Source organism: Canis lupus, chromosome 8, assembly GCF_003254725.2.
Source record: "Canis lupus dingo isolate Sandy chromosome 8, ASM325472v2, whole genome shotgun sequence".
NCBI lineage: Eukaryota > Metazoa > Chordata > Mammalia > Carnivora > Canidae > Canis > Canis lupus.
The window spans coordinates 31215238-31237883 of record NC_064250.1 but is presented as its reverse complement, the minus strand read 5'-3'; the positions used below and the strand labels follow the sequence as shown (position 1 = coordinate 31237883).

The following is a 22646-nucleotide window of genomic DNA, read 5'->3' as shown; positions in this document are numbered from 1 at the left end:
TCTTTCTGCTATCTTCATGTTAGCAAGTGGTACTATTAGGACTTGAATCAAATGTTCTAAGATTGATTTGGGTGAGGGTTACACAACTCTGTGACTAGCACTGAACTATACACTTAAATGGGTTGTATGGTATGTGAATTATATTTCAATAAAGCTGTTACCAAAAAAATAATGTTTACAAAACACTGTGAAGGGCACCTGGGTGGCTCAGTTGGTTAAGCGTCTTCAGATCAGGTCATGATCCCAGGGTCCTGGGATCGAGCCCTACACTGGGCTCCCTGCTCAGCAAGGAGTTGACTTCTTCATCTCCCTTTGGCCCCTCCCCCTGCTCATGCTCTCTTGCAGGTGCACGGTCTCTCTCAAATAAATAAAATCTAAAAAAAAAAAACAAAAACAAAAACACAAAGCACTGTAAAGAAGTACAGGGTTTTTTTTTTTTTTAAGATTTAATTTATTTGAGAAGATAAAGTGCATGCAGGGCAGTGAGGAGAGCAGTGGAAGAGGGAGAGAATCTCAAGCCAACTCCATTCTGAGGACAGAGCCTGATGCAGGGCTTAATCTCACAACCCTGAGATTAGGACCTGAACTGAAACCAAGAGTGAGTAGCTTAACCAATCGTGCCAACAGGTACCCCACGAAGTACAGGGTAATAAGGAAACATAAAAAAAACCCTAATCTAATCTGAAGAAGCAGAGAATGACTAAATGACCTAGATACATAAGCATTTTAAAGCATTCAAGTGCACAGTATATCAGAATAGCTACTAGTAGCTAAGAGAATTTAAGGATAACTAGAGTAGAGTGATAAAGTGGAAGAGATAGTAATAACATAGCTTACATTTATTGAACCTCTTTAAGTCCTACACACTAACACTTCCCAACCCACCTTTTCCTGGAAATTGTCTGTGGATTATGACAGACATAACTTTGTATTTTCAATACTGTAACAATAACCAGATAGATTAAAATTTTATATACGTTTCTTTGGTTGAACACAAGATGAAGTACCTGAGTTTAGAGAACATATTTTATAATAGTAATAAACTTTAAACTCTGGAATCACACTCAGCAAGGCAGGCTGATTGATCACTTATTAGCAGCTCTGAGAATTGCCACTTCCTAAAAGACTGTCTCACACTTTAACTTGGGGGGCACTTACTCATTAGCATCATTCCATTTGTGTGTGGGGGGGGGTGTCTCTCTCTCTCCTAAACTAGTATACTGGAATGTGCTTATAACTTGTTAGTACAGGCAACTCAGGTGGCTCAGTGGTTTAGCGCCGCCTTTGGCCCATGTTGTGATCCTGGAGACCCGGGATCAAGTCCCATGTTGGGCAACCTGCATGGCGCCTGCTTCTCCCTCTACCTCTGTCTCTGTCTCTGTCTCTCTCTCACTCTGTGTCTCTCATGAATAAATAAATCAATCTTAAAAAAAAAAAAAACTTGTTAAAATTTGTGTAAGAAAGTGAATCAAGGGATCCCTGGGTGGCACAGCGGTTTGGCGCCTGCCTTTGGCCCAGGGCGCAATCCTGGAGACCCGGGATCGAATCCCACGTCGGGCTCCCGGTGCATGGAGCCTGCTTCTCCCTCTGCCTGTGTCTCTGCCTCTCTCTCTCTCTCTCTGTGACTATCATAAATAAATAAAAATTAAAAAAAAAAAAAAGTGAATCAAGTATAAGTTTCTAGCATGACGATATGCATGGATAACAGTGCCTGTTACTGAGCCAGAGAAAAGATTATTAGGAGAAAAATTCTCAGTTCAGTTTTGAACAAGTTGAGCAGGAGGAACTGTGAGACATCAAAGTCAAAATGAATAACACACAACTGGATCTGTGGACCTGGTCCTCAAAAGAACTACACCAAGGAGGTAAATTTGGAAGTTTGGGCACAAAGCATGGTAACTTAAGCCATGATAATATAATAAACTAAATGCCTAAGAAGAAAGTATAGACAGACAAAAGGTCTTAAAACATTGGTTTTCAAATATTTTAAGCCTTCTTAAAACACAAATTGCTAGGTCCCATCCCTAAAGTTTCCGATTCAGTAGGTCTGGGTAGAGCCTGAGGATTCTCATTTCTAACAAGTTCCCAAGTGATGCTGATGTTTCTGTTTTGGGGAACCACACTTGGAGAACCAACTGCCTACAGCAAAGCCCTATAAAACTCTGATAGTTAAAACAGAGAATAAGGAACTTACAAAGGAGAAAAAATGAGATGACCCTACAGCAAAGTAGGAGAAATACCACTATAATTAAATTATTTCCAAGGTCATCGGTAACCTTACTGATGATTTCCTTGAAAAAAAAGTTATGACTTCTAAAACTAAATTCTACTTTCAACAAAAATTTATTGAGCACCCACCATTTGCCAGGCACCTCTGTTCTCTCTAACCTGACCCATATCTACTCTCCTGGCCTCTGAAATACCATTCACTCCTTTACTGTTTCTGCTTCTTTTCTGAACACCTACATACCTGTTCTCTTGTTCTTCTCCTTCCCCCCACTCAAAACATTTCAAGGTTCCCCGGGGTCCTGGGTCTTTTCTTCATCATGCAAGCTTTCTCAGGGTAATTTTACCTAATCCTGAAACTCTGAATACCATCTTGCTGCCAATAATTCTCACATACCTCATCTCTAGAACTGACGCCTCTGGGCTTCAGACCCTATTTCCAACTGCCAGCCCAATCAGACATTTATTCACTAAGCCCCTTTCTTTCCATATTTTCCCTCCAAGAAGCATAACCATCCACCCAGAGACCCAAGCCAACTATCTGTGAATCTTCCTAAGTAATTATTCTCAATTTTAGCTGCAGATTAGAACCTTCTGGAGAGTTTTGTTTGGTATTTAAAAAACAAAAACAAAAAACAAAAAACAAAAAAAAAAAAAAACCACCTCACTTGTAGGTGTAACAACAATAATCTTGTGTCCTTAACATATATGCATGTAAAATGCTTAGCAAAAAATGCTGTGAGTACTCAAAAACAGGGAACTATCTTTATAAACACTTCAAATTTCAGCTCATCTAAGGTCTTTTCTGAACAGAATCAACACTTGTTTAAGCTATTTTACTAACAACAAAAATTTTAAAAATGGTTTATAAATCTAATGTAAACTTACAAAACTTAGGTTCAAAGTCATATTCCTACTTTTACCAAGTATCCTTTGATATAGATCCTTATAATTGATTCCTAAAGGGAATAAGAGTTGTTAAATAGGTACATCACTGGAATCATGATCTGTAGTGGAAATGTGGCCCATGGTTAAGTCACCACAAACCAGTGAGTGAGGTCTATTGTTCATACAGCCATTCAGAGACACTAGTGAGCCAGCCATAAATGGGGGAAAAAAAAAAAAAGAGACATCAATATATTCAAACAAGCTAATAAGAGAAGCCCATTATATGATACAATGTTTGCAATTGTAAGAACAATTGCAAGAACACTTACAAGTGTTGGCAAATGAGACATTCAATTCTGCAGTGATATCAAAGCAATCTTGCACCTTTCCTATTTTGTATTTTGAGTACTTTCAAAAGAGAATGACGAAGATTTAAAACAGCCGCTATCTCCCTAAGTATAATGTTTTGGTTGTATCCCTTGCCCAATGATCTTAGCAAATCTGTCTTCTTTTTCTTGAAAAGAAGTACAGCGATGGGCAAATGATGAGCCAGTAAGTTCATTTAAGGATGTAGAATTCTGCAATTTTCACCCATGATGGTCGGTTTCTTGTAACCTGAGCACAACAGGACAGCTGGAAAATAGCCTGGAATATGTCAGAAAACTAAGGAATAAGAGTCACCAAAAACTGCAAATGGAATGATGTTTATTTTTATTTGACTGTTTGCTTTAGCTGAACAAATTAGTTTGTCTTATAAATGAATTAAGTTCTATATTTTAAAAAAGTGAATGCAAATACCACTAGAGCATATAAACACATTTTTAAAAACCCAAAAAACAAAAATCATTCTTTTCCAAAAATTGACTGCCTGGTAAGTGGAGAGGGATTTAAAGCTATTTGCTGAAATGGAATCAATGGAGATAAGCTTTATTCACATTTATGATACAGTTATAAAGGTATTTGGATTGTGCAAACCAGAGGAAGTCTGAAGCCTTCCCCAATTTTTATTTTTTTATTTATTTTATTTTTTATTTTTTTTTAAAGATTTTATTTATTTATTCATGAGAGACACACAGATTGAGAGAGAGAGGCAGAGACACAGGAGAAGCAGGCTCCACGCAGAGAGCCCGACGTGGGACTTGATCCTGGGACTCAGGCTCTGGACTAAAGGCAGCACTAAACCGCTGAGCCACCTGGGCTGCCCCCCAATTTTTTTTTTTAAAGAACTCCACCTGTTATGTATGAAGTAACCATATTTCCAAATAGGTGAACACAGATACTAATAATGTGGGTGAAGAGTAAAGAAAGAAGAAATTTAAAATCTTTTCTCCAGTTTTATGTTTCTAAATTTGGGGAAATTTTTAACTTTTATATTTTATAAATGAACAAAATGTGTATATAATCTAAAGGTTATTTCCAGTATGACAGTTGAGTTCTTTTAATAACCCAGCCGAAGAGGTCACACAGCCTGAATCTCTACTGTGGCAGAGAAGGAATTCCACCAACAGACTGTTCAACTTCAGTGACCTTTGCCAAAGAACACATAGCACACTTTTCAAATTTCAAAACCTGATTGCAAAAGGAAGAAGTTTATTTAATATCATCATAGTATTAGACCCTTAGACATTCGGGGTCACAAGTTCATAAGGGTATATGAAGTACATCTCAAGTGTTTTTCACAGATCACTAAGCCAGGTGACATAACCAAGAACCTTCCTCAAGAACCCACCTGGATTCCCTGTAGGGAAAAGGAACTGTCAGAGCTGCAACAGCAACCAAGCAAAAACTTGCCAGTTCAATTCACTTACGAATAAATTTACCACTATACATGGGTCTCCAAACAAACTGCAGAAATTTAAGAAACTGAGAATTATTCCGCTTTTGTTGTTCTCCTGTTTTATCTAAAGAGTGCTATTCTATTGTATCAGAACAACGCAGGCCACTAAGAGTGCCTTCTACTCCACACAATGAATGTACAATGCCCTCAACCATTTCCTATACTCCACTTTGCTCAAATCTGCTCAACAGACCTCACTAGAGTTCAAAAAAAAAAAAAATTCTCACCCATTTGGACACAGAACAAGGGCCTTCCAACAAGTCCAGTGAAACAACTCTTCTTTACATCGCACCACAGGATCCATATGAATGACAGCCTTCAAGGGCAACTAAAATGGTCTTTATTATCCTTGTACCTAGACTATCTCTTCTCTAAGGGTACATTTCTTCTCAGGCAGTATCCTGGTCCTAGTAAACATGGCTTCCTGCCTTCCACACTTAACATTTACCTGAACCTGCTGGTTTCATAATACCTCTTGCCCTCTTTCACAAGTGTGATCATTTTTATTGGGGGGCAGGAATGGGAAGCAAGGGGCACCTGGGTGGCTCAGTGGCTGAGCATCTGCCTTTGGCTCAAGTCGTGATCCCAGGGTTCCCGGGATTGAGTTCTGCATCAGGCTCCCTACAGGGAAGCCTGCTTCTCCCTCTACCTATGTCTCTGCCTCTCTGTGTGTCTCAAGAATAAATAAATAAAATTTTTTAAAAAGGGGGGTGCAGGGGGAATGGGAAGCAAGATGAGGAAGAAAGAAACTAAGGGCATTTTTAAAAAGTTCCCATGGCTTCAAAAGTTCCAGAAACTTTACAACCTTAGAAATAGATAATAGAATTCAAATTCTTCCCTTCCCAACAGCTCCCCACAAGCTAACACCTATGAAACTGGTTTAGCTCCAGTTTGTGAAGCTAATATCCAATTTGTGATATTTGGCAAAAATTAGTAAATTATAATATCACAGGCTATTTAGATATAATTTATATAACCCCCCCAATTTTTAAACCAAATATCACTTCAATTCCTATAAAACCTGTATTCTACTCTAAGAGTAGCCACTGAAGTTACAGAATAAAGAAATATCAGACTATTTCTGAGTCCTTAGCACAATACCCAGTCAATACTCTAATTATACAGAATGGTCCTGTCTACTTTATTCAAAGCAAACCAAAATTAGTGCTCATTCTTGTATAATCATTTTTCAACAGCCGAGTCAGTTCTTGTAATGGTGTTAAGACAAAGGTGGCATTCAACATTTTACTGAAAGAATGAAAAGCCTGTGCTTAAAAGGGGATCCGTAAAGAGCCCTAGAAATTAATGTACATTAAAACATGTTACCTACCTAGGTTGTTCTATCACATTAGAATAACATAAGCCACTGTGGGTATCTTCTACTCCAGTCAACAAATGCACAATGTCCTTGAAACTATTTCTCGTACTCCACTCTGCTTCAATGTGCTCAACACATATGTTTTTAGAGTTGATTCCAGAACAAGAACATAAAACTATCTTTGCTTAAATTATGAAACATTAGGACAAACACTAGTGGCAAAAAGATCCAGAAATTTGCCACAAAGGAGAAGGGAACTCCAGAAGAATGCACAGACACCAGGGTCAACAACACTGCTTAGGCCAAAGGAGTAAGAAAGATTCCGTATCATACATGAATGCAGTTGTCCAGAAAATGTAACAAGGATGAAAATTCACCAAACTCTATGCGCTGGTTACCTATGTACCTGTGACCACTTTCAAAACTCTATAGATAGTTAATGTGGGTAAGAACTAGCCACTGACTATCAAATAAAAGTATAAAACTACAAAAAAGAATTTAACTTCTATACCATTAACTACCCTAACATCATACAAATTTCCTACACAACCAAGCAGAGGCAAGCAGACGGTCATTATTCCAGTTCCAAATGTCTGATTCTATCTGATAAACAGAAATAAGTTATAGAAGTCATCTCCATTTGATGTTGTTATTCAAACCTAGAAGCTTAGTTGGAATGCTCTTACCAGTAAACTGTTTTTGAGGCCTTTGAAAGAAATTATCATTTAAGGAACCAGAAATTGCTCCACTTCTGTTCTCATTAGACTTTCTGGATGTTTTTCCACAACCAGCTTGTCCTTCCATGCTGCCGGAGCTCTATCTTTCGGCCAGTCTGCCTGCTTGGTCCTTAGCTCTCCATGGCCACCTCTGCTGCTTTGTCTGTCTAGTAATCCAATCACGATTTTTCTTGTATTCCTAGAACTGATCTAATGACCATCTTCTGAAATGTACAAACTGTTAAACAACCACAGCGGTTGGAGTGAAAGAGGGAACGGTGAACTATGGGTACATGTGGCTGGACTCATCTATTCTAACCAGCTACTCCATAACCTGTTCTAAGTGGCTCACCCTGGTGTACACCCTGGTTCACTCTGACAGATCTGTTCTTGCCCCAACCTAAAGCTTTAGACCAGGTATGGTTTCCCTGGCCACCAGCATTATACCTTACACTTTCTACTGAAGACATAAGAGTCTTACAATTATGGCCATCCTTACAGAAAAGGAAATGAACATTCAAGGGTCTCTTCCATACTTCATACTGTGCTAGATGCTTTCTCTCTCAAGACCCACCAAAGGCCACTGGATACAGATAGTGCCCTCATTTTACATGAGGAAGCAGTGTAACTCCACTATCTGCATATTTAAGAAGATATGGCTAAGTGTATGAGATATTGCATAACAGCAGTAAACAATATTCTTTTAATGCTGCCCTTACAGGGCTGCTTTTTGTGTTATTATGTTAAGAGTAGTCCACTGCAGTGCCAAGAAATCTGACTTATAACTTTTTTTAAAATAAAGATTGTATTTATTTATTTGAGAGAGAGTGGGTGAGCATAAGCAGAGGGGAGTAGGATAGTTAGCTGCAGAGGGAGAGAGAGAAGCAGGCTCCACACTGAACAGGGAGCCCAATGCAGGGCCTGATCCCAGGTTCCTGGGACCATGACCTGAGCCAAAGGCAGCCACTTAACTGACTGAACCACCCAGGCACCACTAGCTTACAGCTTCTAATTAGCTATCAACTCACTTTACAAACACTGTTTCACCAAAAAGAAAAGGCCACGCCTTAAATGGTGACTGGCATTATATACTTATATAGTATTTAAATCAAATTCTAAGATTTACAAAATAATAACCTTTGTATCTTCAAAATTATGAGAACATTTAGTATGCTCAGTGGTGATATAGCAGCTTAACAGCGATGACATAAGAATGTGTTAAACTAAGTCACAAGGATGTAATCATTAAAATCCAGACTCAAACTCTAAAGAACCAAAAACGGTTTCTTTAATAAATTACAAGGGAGAGGAAAAAAAGAGAGAGGTAGTAAGGGGGGAACCTCTAGATTAAAAAGGACTTAGAAGTCATTACCAACCAGTAGAAAGGTAGTGACCTTATGTGGATCCTGATTAAAATTATGACATTCAAAAAATAAACAAACTGTGACATCTGAGACAAATGGAAATTTGAATACTGGATATTTGGTGTTGTTAAGGAATTGGGGAAAATAGATAAACACACACACACACATTTTTTAAGAGTGATTATCTTTTAAAGATACACTACAAATGGAAGGATACCTGGAATTTGTTTGAAAATAACCCAGGAGGAAGAAAGTAGAATAGATGAAAGAAAATCGGGCATCAAGTTGATAATTGTCAAAGCTGGGTCATAGGCACATGAGGGTTATTACGTGGATTTTATCTACTTTCATATGTTTCAAAATTTCTATATTAAGTTAAAGTCAACCACTTGCAAAATACATTTTTATGTAAATGAAAAAAATGGGTCACTTAAAAATGATACCACTGACTATAACTGGGTTTTAGATGACTTAAAGGAATTTGATAATATTAATATGGAGAGTAAAATTCAGAAACTGAGCATCAGAGCAATCTTAATTTTGTTAGGTAAAATAATGGCATTGTGGTTATGGGGAAAATCTCTCTTTAAAAGACACATATAGGGGATCCCTGGGTGGCGCAGCGGTTTAGCGCCTGCCTTTGGCCCAAGGCGCAATCCTCGACACCGGGGATCGAATCCCACGTCAGGCTCCCGGTGCATGGAGCCTGCTTCTCCCTCTGCCTGTGCCTCTGCCTCTCTCTCTCTGTGTGACTATCATAAATACAAAAAAAATTTTTAAAAAATAAATAAATAAAAAATAAAAATAAATAAAAGACACATATATATATATTTAACGCTAACATGACACGATGTCTAGAATTTGACTTAAAATTGTTTTTAAATGGGGACAAGAATAAACAACTATGGCAAAATGTTGAAACTAATTCATGAATATATAGGGGCTTGCTTCCTCTACCCTTGTGTGTGTTTGCATTTCAAAAAGTAAATAATAACAGTAACCATAAGAGGTTCTAAGGACTTCCTCCACTACATGGGATAGGAAAAAAAAAAACAAGATAAATAATTCAAACTAAAACCCCCTAGGTTCAAATAAGGGTCAAAGTTTGGAGAGGGCAGGGAGACAGGAACCACCACACAAGAGTTTTACTCTTATTTAAGTCACCTTAATTTCACAAGTAGCAGAGTGTGGTAAGGAAAGTCTCAGTGTTCCAACATATGGAGGCATACTCAAAAAAAAATTCTTTCAAGAACTATTTCCTCCTGCCAGTCCTGCCCTAGACATCCATATATAAAGAAACTTTCAACATTTTCTGAAGTCCAAGAAGTAGGACTGTCAGTGTGTTTTGTATGGGAACAAAGCTTCCCTAACATCCTGAGCACATATGATTCTGATTGTACATAGAGGTTTCTGGGCATGAAAATAGTATTTTTTCATTCCTAGTTTTCTGGCTGTGCTCCAAGACTACTTTTCTTATCAAGTTATCTTTAGTAAGATCCTTTTGGGGGTGGGGAGAGGAAGAGGAGGACCTTTCAAAGACTTTTATGAAAACATTTGTACATACACATTTCAGCACTTCAAGTAATGACATCAAGTGTTTTTCGAGGTTCTGAAGAGAAAAACACAATTTAATCCTACCAAAATTTCTGCTGTAGGCAATCACCACCATTCCTAAATTACACAATTATTACTGGCAGAGCAAAAAGGAAAATTAACACCTTCTGGGATTTTACTATATGCCAAGTATTCAGTATGTATTTTTAACTAAATCCTCATAACTGTAGTAGCTATTTTTTTTAAAGATTTATTTATTTCAGGGAGGGGGAGCGAGGCAGAGGGAAAGGAGGAGAGAGAGAATCCCCAAGCAGACTCCACACAGAGCATAGGGCTCAAAGCAGGGCTGGACCTCACAACCCTGAGATCATGACCTGAGCTGAAACCAAGAGTCAGCCACTCAACCATCTGAGCCCCAGGTGCTCCAGGTGAGTATTATTATTGTCTGAATATTACAGATAAGAAAAGTGGGGCACTGAGAGGCTAAGTAACTTATAAGTAAGTGGCTGAACCAGATCTGAACCCAAGAAGTCTGGCTCCAACATCTGGGCCGCTCTCTGCTATACTACTCTATACCCTAAAACTTTTCACTCTAAAACATAGGAAAGTGGACTATTTGAACATTTCTAGATCCTAGATCATTGACTCTCTTCATAATCCTAATTATCTTTCAATTTTACATTATTAAAAAAAATTAAACTGGCAGATCCTTCTTTAATAAAATTAAACTATCTGAAGAGAATTAACAGCAGCTCTTATAGGCATTAGCACCACTCACCAAGAATAATGGTGCCCCCTAACTGCTCACCCTAATGTAAAGCTCACCAGCTGACAGACTCCATGTAGATACAGAGATCCCAATCATTTTATATTGTTTCATTCTTCCATTTGATTGGTTAAATCAGAATCAAGTATCTGTATCATGAAAGAGACAAGGAAACACAAAGAAATGTGACAAAGGTAGAAGCAGAATTCATAAAACAGAAAAGATATTGTTAAGCTTTCTAACTAACAGCCTCAGAAACAGTTAAGATATTTCATCCATAAAGCAAGACAGGATGCTGTGAAAAGGCAAAAATGAAAAGGGACTCTTAGAAATAAAAAATAAATTTAAAAAGGCAATATAAAGTTTGAAGTTGTAAAGAAAAAATCTAAAAAGTGGACAAAAACAGAGACAAAAAATTATCAAAGGAGACACAGCATCAATCCAGGAAGTCAGCTTGTAATTAAGAATTCCAAAAAGAACAGGGAACAGTCAATGATACAGTAATAGTACACTGAGAAGCTAAGTAACTTTTGTACACTTGAAACTAATATAACACTGTGTGTCAACTATGCTTCAATTAAAAAATTAAAGAATTTTTAAAAAGAATTCCAGAATGAAAGAAAAAAATTAGAGGAAGTTTCCAAATATAAATTTTCTATAAAGGATGAGTAAATTAATAGATTTATAGAAGTCATCCAATTAACAGGACCCAATGAGTGCTCAAATGAAGAGACCCAAACCAGAGAGATCACTCGAGAATTGGAGACAACAAAGATAAAAAAAAAAAAAAAAAAAAGATACTACAAGCTTTCAGAAAAAAGACAGCTCATCTACAAAGGGAAAAGAATCAAACTGACCTAGGACTTTTCATCAATAATGAAGGATACTAAAAGTTGAGCAATGCCTTTAAGATTCTGACCGAAAATTATGTTCAACCTAGACTTCCATTCCCAGCCACACTAACAATCCAGTTTAAGAAAAAAAATCTTTTCAGACATTAAATTGCTCAAATTTTACCTCCCACACATCCTACTTTAGTAAATACCCTAGCAAAACAAGGCAAAAAAAAAAAAAAAAAAAAGGAGAAAGAGAAATACATGGGAAACAGGAGCATAATTAAGACAAGTCACAGGGTGTCAGTTGAACAACAATTCTAAACAAAGCATACAGAACAGGAAGATAGAGGGTATCCAGGAAAGGAACTATGAAGAGAGATACTAGAAATTTGATACTATGTTTAAAAAATGGAAAAATTAAGGAACTATAAAAGCAATATCCCTCAAAAAAACAATACAACTGAGAATTCTGATATGGGGAGATAATGACATCCTGTTTTATCTTTGGAGAATTACCTTTTCCCCACCCCTAATACATGTGATTCACACACGACTGACCCCATACCCAACTGTAAGAGTATGCATATTGACCAGGCTGTTAATTATTCAAATCTATTCTCTTTTTCAGAAACAAACACAAAGCCTAGAATCTGTACAGGTGGGTAAGGGGTGGGCAGGGTGTGGAGGATCCTGAAAATAAAGCTAAAGGAGAAAATCAGACTGGTAACAGCAAGAGAACAACTCTTCAAAGCAAGGTGTGAACACCTGGATCCAATCCTACTCTACCCTCCTGGACTCAATTCTGGGATCCAATTTTCTTTTTCGCTTAAGTTATGGTTGCTCTGTTTTTGTTGTTGTTGTTGTTTTTAAGATTTTATTGATTTATTCATGAAGAACACAGAGAGAGGCAGAGACACAGGCAGAGGGAGAAACAGGCTCCATGCAGGGAGCCCGACAGGGGACTTGATCCTGGAATCCAGGATCATGCCCTAGGCCAAAGGTGGTGCTAAACCGCTGAGCCACTGGGCTGCCCGCCCTGGTTTTCTAATACAAGTTAGGACCTCTCTTTTAAATAGTCCTCTTTCAAAGCAAGAAGTCAAAAGATATCACCTATTGTTATTGAAATAAAAATAAATACATAGCACTTACCAAGGTGACCAGAGAGCTAAAAAGTGATAGAACTACAGCAGAAAGAAGATGGGAAATGGGGTAGTGGTGTTGGGAAATAAATTGTAATGGGTCTTCTATGTCTTTCAGGCAAGACACTGCTCTTTTTTCTGGACTATTATTTTCAAGGATGTTCACATAGCAAACAGCCTTGCAAGACAGAAAGTGTTTTCTTCACGAAAAAAAACCAGGCATGGTTTCCCTCTGGAACAAAGGGCAGGCATGCTTACTGCAGGTTATAAAATATTTGAAATCTCTAAGATCAGAGTTTTCTCCAGGAACAAAACTCACTATGTGAACAGGTATTATGTGGCTCTCTCTGCAGTACCCTGTGGGAACTGAGGTTCAGAACACTGGCACAAATGAATGCTGATACTCTGGCTACTGCTACTGCAATGAATAATAAACTGTACTTCATCTCAAACTCTGTGCCTTCTACCAGCATCCATGAAACTGTGGCAGGTTAACTTGTTAGCTTCAAGTAGGGTAAAATCTCAGATCCCTTCTTGACAGGTGGTAAATGAGATCTAAATCTTGACGATCACTGAAGAAAGTCAACAGATAATGCTTAAAATTGGCAAATCAAGAAATGGAAAAACTATGTTAACATGGGGAATCATGAGTCAAACACAGAAACAACTGAAGTGGTTTCAAAGGAGAGGGAACTGAGGTGGGGAAGGGGAGAGACGGGATCACTGCTTTCATCATAAATCCTTCTGAACTATTACATTTTTCTCCCATAATGAACATGCATTAGCGCCTGCCTTTGGCCCAGGGCGTGATCCTGGAGTCCTGGGGTCGAGTCCCTCAATGGGTTCCCTACATAGAGCCTGCTTCTCCCTGCCTGTGTCTCTGCCTCTCTCTGTCTCTCATGAATAAATAAATAAAATCTTAAAAGAGAAAGAAGAAGAAAGGAAAGGAAAGGAAAGGAAAGGAAAGGAAAGGAAAGGAAAGGAAAGGAAAGGAAAGGAAAGGAAAGGAAAGGAAAGGAAAGGAAAGGAAAGGAAAGGAAAGGAAAGGAAAGGAAAGGAAAGGAAAGGAAAGGAAAAAAAGAAAGAAAAGAAAGAAGCAAGCCTCTGCTGGCTACTTCAAAGGGGGGAAAAAGTATTAAGAAAAAGCTTTTTTCAGTATTTTAGCCCACTAAAATTGAATGGGAGTATCAAGAAAAGCACCTCAGGGATCCCTGGGTGGCGCAGCGGTTTGGCGCCTGCCTTTGGCCCAGGGCGTGATCCTGGAGACCCGGGATTGAATCCCACGTCGGGCTCCCGGTGCATGGAGCCTGCTTCTCCCTCTGCCTATGTCTCTGCCTCTCTCTCTCTCTGTGACGATCATAATAAATAAAAATTTAAAAAAAAAAAAAAAGAAAAAAAAAAGAAAAGCACCTCATTCAGCAGGATGTTCTCATCACAGTTCTAGAAACCTAAAAGAGAAACACTCTCACCAATGATCATCTCAGGCCAAAAAAAGTCTCAACATATCTCTAAAGTAAGTACTTCATTTCTTGCTTTGGAGCATTTTTTAAAATAAAATTATTCTATCCACACAATTGTGTCCTATAACCTTTCCTATGCAGAGCACATTACAGGTTTCAGCATATACAAAAGTATCCTTAAACATAATTTCCTGCAACTGTAGATTCTAATTCACCCTTCACAAATCACCAGTGCTTTAAAACTTAAATTAAATTTAATTGTTCTTGAGCTAAACCAAATCTAAATAATAGAAGATATGGTTAGGAGCCAATCCTGGTTTTATTTAAAATATACTTTAAGTTGTATTAGTTAACTGCTTCAATCACAGTGGCCTCATTCAATCAACTGGAGTCATGAGAAGCTAGAGCAAATAAAAAAGATAAAGGTCTCTGTGACATCAGAGTTCCACTAAGTTGTTTCTCTTTTTCATTTCTAGGTGCTCTTCACCAGGAAAACAGTTTGGGTAGTCAAGTTCCTCTACAAGTCATACTGCTTGGATTTGAATTCCAGCTTCAACACACTTACTGGCTAGGCTAACTGTTTGACCTCTAAAACCTCTTAGGTTCCCCCCTCCCCCCCAAAAAAGATAAGAATGTATTCCTCAAAGGGTTTTAAAAAAGATTAGAAAATAAAATTCAGGGGGATCCCTGGGTGGCGCAGCGGTTTGGCGCCTGCCTTTGGCCCAGGGCACGATCCTGGAGACCCGGGATCGAATCCACATCAGGCTCCCGGTGCATGGAGCCTGCTTCTCCCTCGGCCTATGTCTCTGCCTCTCTCTCTCTCTCTGTGACTATCATAAATAAATAAAAATTGAAAAAAAAAATATTTAAAAAAAAAAAAAAGAAAAGAAAATTCACATAAAATGTTTAGTATAGAGCCAGTCCAAAGAAAGGAAGGAAGGAAGCTATTACTACTGTCATTCCTCACTTTGTGGAAAGCCACCTCCTATAGGAAGTAGATGCACCCAGTGGAACACACTCAAACCTAGAAACTCTTATTAACTAAACCACCACTGAAGGCTAGGACAAACGACTTCACCAAAAAGATGCTAGAGGTTTGAAGCACATTGTACTTCAGTAAAGCCAAAACTTAGTCCCTTTCCACCAAGGGAGTACAGTACTTAAACCTTGCACAGGTTTTGCCTTGGTATTATAATAGAACACAGCAGTCTCCAAAAACAAAACTTTTAAAATAATGGAAATAGTACTTTTAAATACAAATTTTTAAAACAAAAATGATTTTATAACTTCTTTTTTTAAAGATTTTATTTATTTATTCATGAGAGACACAAAGAGAGAGAGAGACAGAGAGAGAGAATCAAGCAGAGACTCAAGCAGAGGGTGAAGCAGGCTCCATGCAGGGAGCCTGACATGGGACTCGATCCCAGGACTCCAGGATCACACCCTGGGCTGAAGGCGGTGCTAAATACCTAAGCCACCCGGGCTGCCCCATATAACTTACTTTCTCACATGTTACATTCTTCCTACCTTCATTCAGTCAACAAATGCTTGCTGAGCACCTATGAGGCACCTGAAATACAGTGAACAAATAGTCAAAGCCCCTAAAGGAACTGACATTGGTGGTGAAACAGACAGTAATGGTCCTAATTACATAGTATATGTTTCAAGGAGGTAATTGTTATGGGAAAAAAACTGACTAGATAAAGGAATTTGGAAGTACAGGGAGAGGGAAGTGGTTGCCATTTTAAACAGAGTAGTCGATATAGGCTTCTTGAGAAGGTGATATATAAGAGATTCACAGGAGATGAGAAGTTAGGCATGAAGGTTTATTATCTACAAGAATAGTGTTCCAGGCACAGGGAAAAGCCAACACAAATCCTGAGGCAAGCATATGCCTACCTGATTAACATCACCACCACTACCTAACAAATTAGCAAAAACGTCAGCTAATGTTAGTCTCTCAACAATATCTCCCTCTTTGCCCAAAATATGTGTGCTAGAAAAATCAAAAGAAAGAAATCAATTTATAAATATTCATTCATTCAACAAATGTTTACTGAACACTAACCATGTGCTAGACACCACTTTCACACTAAGGACAAAGGAAAAAACATGAGACACACTACTTTCTGTTCTAAATTATAAAGACCTCAGAAGGGGCCTGAGAATGACCACAAAACCCACTTATTAAGTATAGAAAATATTTTTTCCCGTTCTTTGGCTTATTAGGGCTTCATTGTTTATTAAAAAAAAGATTTACAGAAACCCAACCTCCCATAAAATGGAATGATACTACACTGGAAGTATCTTAAAAGTCTCTATCTTTAGAGCATAGATATTGGCCCATTAAGTTTCTTTACCTAAAGAGATGATAATTACAAAAGTACTAACAATGACATTATATACATAGGTTCTCCCTCCTGTCCCTAAAGGACCAAAACATTGCTACTGGGAGTCTAATCATTTTTCTACCACTTTCCAAAGTCACTTCAATTAGATTTTTTTTTTCAATTAGATTTTTAAAAATGCGATCTACCAAGTGAAAGGTTCAATGCTATGTGCTACAGTAACTAAGTAAGACGTCTCTGCCCTCTAAGACATCATGTGGTTTGGGAAAACATATGTATACATCTTTTTTTGAATGCTATTTCCTACTTCAAAAGTAAGTAAAGTTCATACCATCTGGTTGAATGGAAAACTACTAAGAATTTTTTTCCTCATGTTCCAACCAAAAGCTTATTTTATAGAGTTGAAAACATATTTTATTTTATTTTATTTTATTTTTTATTTATTTATGATAGTCACAGAGAGAGAGAGAGGCAGAGACACAGGAAGAGGGAGAAGCAGGCTCCATGCACTGGGAGCCCAACGTGGGATTCGATCCCGGGTCTCCAGGATCGCACCCTGGGCCAAAGGCAGGCACTAAACCGCTGCGCCACCCAGGGATCCCTGAAAACATATTTTAAAAACATTTATTATTCTAGGGCACCTGGGCTCAGTCAGTTGACCGTCTAACTCTTGGTTTTGGCTCAGGTCACCATCTCAGGGTCCTAGGATAGAGCCCCACCTGGGGCTCCATGCTCAGCAGGGAGTCTGCTGAAGATTCTCTACCTCCACCTCCTCCTCTGCCCCTCCACCTCCCACTTGTGGGTGTGTGTGCTCTGCCAAATAGTTTTTTTTAAAAAAACACTTATTACTCTATAAAAAATTATAATTTAGAACAATATACTTTATTTATCTGAGCCCACACAGCAACTGGAGAATAAAAGGTCAGTAAGAGAAACACAAGAAATATAGAGAAAGGGAACTAAATGGAATATATTTGGTTACTTACTTTTTCCCCAATTAAGTTAAAGTGTATTTTAAAATTAACTGGAACATATTTCTACATGTTAAGGAATGTATGCAAGAAAATAAGAGGGAAAAAAATTACTGCATTTTAACCTTGTGCCCTGAATCTCCATTTTAAGAGAGCAACTCCTAAAAAACACATTATTCATCTTGTCTTCCTATCAGTTTACTGTGTAGTAGGGGCATACCTCAGAGATATTGTGGGTTCAGTTCAGACCACCACAAAAAGCAAATACCAAAAAAAAAAAAAAAAAAAAAAAAAAAAAAAAAAAAAAAAAAAAAAAAAAAAGCAAATACCACTACAAAGTGAGTAAAATGACTTTTCTGCTTTTCTAGTGCATAAAAGTTGTTTACACTATAGTCTATTAAATATCAATAGCATTAAGTCTAACAAACCAATGGACATACATTAATTTCAAAATACTTTACTACTAAAAAGTGCTAACTATCATCTGAGCTTTACGTGAGTCTTAATTATTTTTACTGGTAGAGGGTCTTAACCTCTATGCTGATGGCTGGTAACTGATCAGGATAGTGGTTGCTGTGGCAATTTCTTAAAAAAAAAAAAAAAAAAAAAAAAAAAAAAAAAAAAACAACAATGAAGTCGGCCACATTGACTCTTCCTTTCACAAGAGTTTCCCTTAGCAAAGCAGTGCTATTTGATAGCATTTTACCAACAGAATTCCTTTACAAATTGTAGTCAATCCTCTCAAATCTTACTGCTGCTTTATCAACTAAGTTTATGTAATATTCTAAATCCTTTGTTTTCATTCCAACAATCTTTACATCTTTGCTAGGAGTTAACTCTACTTCAAGAGACCATTCTTTTGCTCATGTATAAGAAGCAACTCTTCATCTGTTCAAGGTTGATTATGAGACTGCAGCAACTCAGTCCCATCTTCAGGCTCCATTTCCTTTTTTCTGGTCTTTTTTAGATTTATTTGACACAGAGAGAGCACAAGCAGGCAGAGTGGCATGCAGAGGGAGAGGGAGAAGCAGACTCCCCACTAAGCAGAGAGCCTGATGCGGGGCTCAATCCCAGGATCCTGGGATTATGACCCTCGCTGAAGGCAGACGCCCAACAGACTGAGCCACCCAGGCACCCTTCAGGCTCCACTTCTAATTGTAGTTCTCTTGCTGTTTCACATCTGCAGTTACTTTCTCCACTGACGTCTTGAAATTCTTAAAGTCATCCATGAGGATTAAAACCAACTTCTTCCAGATTCCTGTTAATGTTGATAATCTGACCTCCTCCCAGGAACCACAATATTCTTAATAACATCTAGAATGATGCCTCCTTTCCAGAAAGTTTTCAATTTTGCCCAGATCCATCAGAGGAACAACTAATCTATGACAGCTATATAGACTTACAAAATGGTTTCTTAAATAAAAAGACTTGAAAATCGAAAGGATTCCTTGATCCATGGGCCACAGAATGGATGTTGTGTTAGCAGTCATGAAAACAACATCCTCATTACAGCCCTCGGGTGGCCAATGAGCAGTGATTATTTCAGTATCTGAGCAGTAGGTATCACTCAAAAGTGGGCTTAAAATATTTGGTAAACCATGTTGTAAACAGATGTGCTGTCATCCAGGCTTTGTTCCAATTATAGAGCACAGGCAGAGTAGAGTTAGCATAATTCTTAAGGGCTCTGGGATTTCTGGAATGGCAAATTGGCATTGCCTTTGATTTAAAGTCATCATTAGCATTAGACCCTTAACAAGAGTTAGCCTGTCCTTTGAAGACTTGAAACCAGGCATGAACTTCTTCTAGCTATAAAAGTCCTAACAGGCTGCTTCTTCCAACATAACTCTACTTCATTTACATTGAAAATCTGTTGTTGAATGTAGACACCTTCATTAATCATTTTAGCTCTTTATCTTCTAGGTAACCTGCAGCTTGTACATCAGCACTTGTTGCTTCACTTTGCACTTTTAGGTTATTGAGAGGGCTTCTTAAACCTCACAAACCAACCTCTGCTAGTTTCAAACGTTTCTTCTGAAGCTTCCTCACCTTGTTTAGCCTTCAAAGAATTGAAGACAATGAGGGCCAAGCTCTGGATTAGGCTTAAGGGAATGTTGTAGCTAGTCTGATCTTCTATCCAGCCCATACTAAAACTTTCTTCTTACCAGCAATAAGGCTGTTCTGTTTTCTCTTCATTCATATATGCACTGGAGTAGCACTTTTAATTTCCTTCAAGAACTTTTCCTTTGCATTCATAACTTGGCTGTGCAGCACAAGAAGCCTAGCTTTCAGCCCGTCTCAGCTTTGGACATGCCTTCTTCATGAAGCTTAATGATTTCTACCTTTGATTTCAAAGTAAGAGATGTGTAACTCTTCCTTTCACTTGAACACTGAGAAGCCACTTTAAGTTTATTAATTGGCCTAATTTCAATATGTCGTGTCTCAGGCAATAGGGAGATCCAAGGTGTTTGGGATAGGACAGTTGGTCAGTGGAGCAATCAGAACATTTATTGAGTTCATAGTCTTATATAGGCACAGTTTGTGGCATCCCAAAACAATTACAATCAAAGATCACTCACGCAAATCACCCAAATAGAATGATGAAAAGGTCTGAAATACTAAAGAATTACCAAAATGTGACAGAGACACAAACTGCCCAAATGCTGCTGGAAAAAATGGTACTGATAGATTTGCTCAACACAGGATTACCACACTTTGTAAATAATGCAAAATCTTCAAAATGCAATAAAGTAAAATGCAATAAAACAAGGTATGCCTGTACTTGTTATGGGTATGGCCAATGAAACATGATTGGAAATGTTGTCAAGTGGCAGCTTCTAAAAATCTTCCTGTAAAAAGGCTGGCAGGGAACCTTTGCCCCTTCTTGCATCAAGCAGTGTGGAATGGGCTGCAATAGCTGGAGATCCAGCTAGGTCAATAAAGACATGGGCAACAAACAGTGGAGAGAGAATAGTATGGGAAGAGCCAAGGGGTGGGGTAAGGAATGAAAACAGACTAGATGGCTTTCTCTCAACTGCAGGGTTTGTTATATACAATTGTCAAAACTTACCAAACTGTCTGCTTAATCCCTGTGTATTTTACTGTATTCATTATGCCTCAAAACAAGAGTGAGAAATACCATGAGTGCTATATCAGCCCTAGACCATCCACCTTAACTTTTATAAGAGAAATACTTTGTTATTTAACCCACTGCTAATTTAGATGTTCTATCACTAAATACACTCTTCATATAACAATACATAAAAGACAAAAATCAAATGAAAAAGGCAAGATAATAGTATGTAGAATATATTATCATTTATGTTTTTTAGAAGTAGGGAGAAGAGAACTGTTGCCTCCAGTGAGGGGAAAAGCGTGCTCAACAGACAGAAGAGAGAAAACTCACTTTTTGCACCTTTTAATATTTTGAACCATGTGAACACATTACCTCTCTAAAAAAATAAATGGGGACGCCTGGGTGGCTCAGCAGTTAAGCATCTGCCTTTGGCCCAGGGTGTGATCCTGGAGTCCCAGGATCGAGTCCCACATCGGGCTCCCTGTACGGAGCCCACTTCTGCCTCTGCCTATGTCTCTGTCTCTCTGTCTCTCTCATGAATAAATAAATAAAATTAAAAATAAATAAATAATGTTCTTTAATCCTATTAAACATTCCATTTAATATTTTTGAAATTTTGGTATATGTAGATTTTTAGCGATTTAAAGACTTATTGACTTTAGTTTCAATATGATCTCATACTGGACTAATTACCCAAAAAAACACCAGACACAAAAATGACAAAAGAAAATGTTGGGGGCAGCCCAGGTAGCTCAGTGGTTTAGCGCCACCTTCCGCGCAGGGCCTGATCCTGAAGACCCAGGATCAAGTCCCACGTCGGGCTCCCTGCATGGAGCCTGCTTCTCCCGCTGCCTGTGTCTCTGCCTCTCTCTCCTCTGTGTCTCTCATGAATAAATAAATAAAATCTTAAAAAAAAAAAAAAAGAAAAGAAAAGAAAATGTTGGAAGGGGGAAAAAGGCAAGGAGAATGCTGAAAACACTTCTTTCGAGGAAAAAAGACAAGCAAAAATTTTAACACAAAAGAGAGGCATTGGGGCCATTCTACTGCTGGAAATACATTATTTATCTTTTAATTTCTCATTATCTACTTTTAGTAAGAACAAACAAAGGCAGCTAGCTAAATCAAAAGGCCAACAGGATTTTTCTCTGATTAGCTGAAAGGATCATACAAAAGGTTCTTTCTAGTTAGGGAAGTATAGATTATGAAGAGTTACAAATAGTAACTGAAGTCTGTGAATTAAATTAGAAATTGAAATAAAATGAGGATTTCTCAGAAATTTATCAAAGTGACCTTCCCTGGTATTCCTTTCTCAACACTTTTTTAAAATTTACATATTTTAATCCTGTTACCTTTTTTCACAGTATAAACAATGTAACAAATTTTTACCGGATTCTACAGAAAACAAAGATTAGTAATTGTCAGACTAGTCCTTCAGGGATTTACTCAAGAAATCAGTTAAGAGGGATCCCTGGGTGGCACAGCGGTTTGGCGCCTGCCTTTGGCCCAGGGCGCGATCCTGGAGACCCGGGATCGAATCCCACGTCGGGCTCCCGGTGCATGGAGCCTGCTTCTCCCTCTGCCTATGTCTCTGCCTCTCTCTCTCTCTCTCTCTCTCTCTCTCTCTGTGTGACTATCATAAATAAATAAAGAAAAAAAAAAAAAAAAAGAAATCAGTTAAGACTTTTAAAGGAGGGGATCCCTGGGTGGCCCAGAGGTTTGGCGCCTGCCTTAGGCCCAGGGCACGATCCTGGAGACCCGGGATCGAGTCCCATGTCGGGCTCCCGGTGCATGGGGCCTGCTTCTCCCTCTGCCTAGGTCTCTGCCTCTCTCTCTCTGTGACTATCATAAATAAAAATAAAAAATAAAAAATAAAAAAAGACTTTTAAGGGAATTCCCACTGAATTATATGACTGTGGTCAAGAGGCAACGTGTATTTAAACCAGAGCCATTATACAAGAGAAAAATTCAACAAGTGTTTGGTAAAAGAAATCCTCAGAAACACTGGGGGCACGTAAACAGATCTTTAATAAAATAAAATCATAATAATATTTAAGTAGTCCTAACAAATAAGCTGGCAAACAAATTTTAATCTTCAAAATTAATTACATATTTTAAAGAAGCATGCTACCCTTGTCTTTATGTCCTTAAAA

The 22646-nt window shown here is 38.1% G+C and overlaps 1 protein-coding gene across 12 annotated transcripts in view; it reads right to left on the bottom strand.

The window, feature by feature from the left end:
- FBXO34 (F-box protein 34) overlaps positions 1 to 22646 on the bottom strand; it is a 152953-nt gene that overhangs the window by 49788 nt on the left and 80519 nt on the right. Inside the window, exon 9 of one of the 12 annotated variants that reach the window (XR_007412354.1) lies at positions 15632 to 15674. The exons of 9 other annotated variants lie outside the window; for them this stretch is intronic. The gene's annotated coding sequence lies outside the window, so the exon portion shown is untranslated. 2 more of the 12 variants (XM_049113209.1, XM_025442488.3) reach the window with 2 other exon arrangements.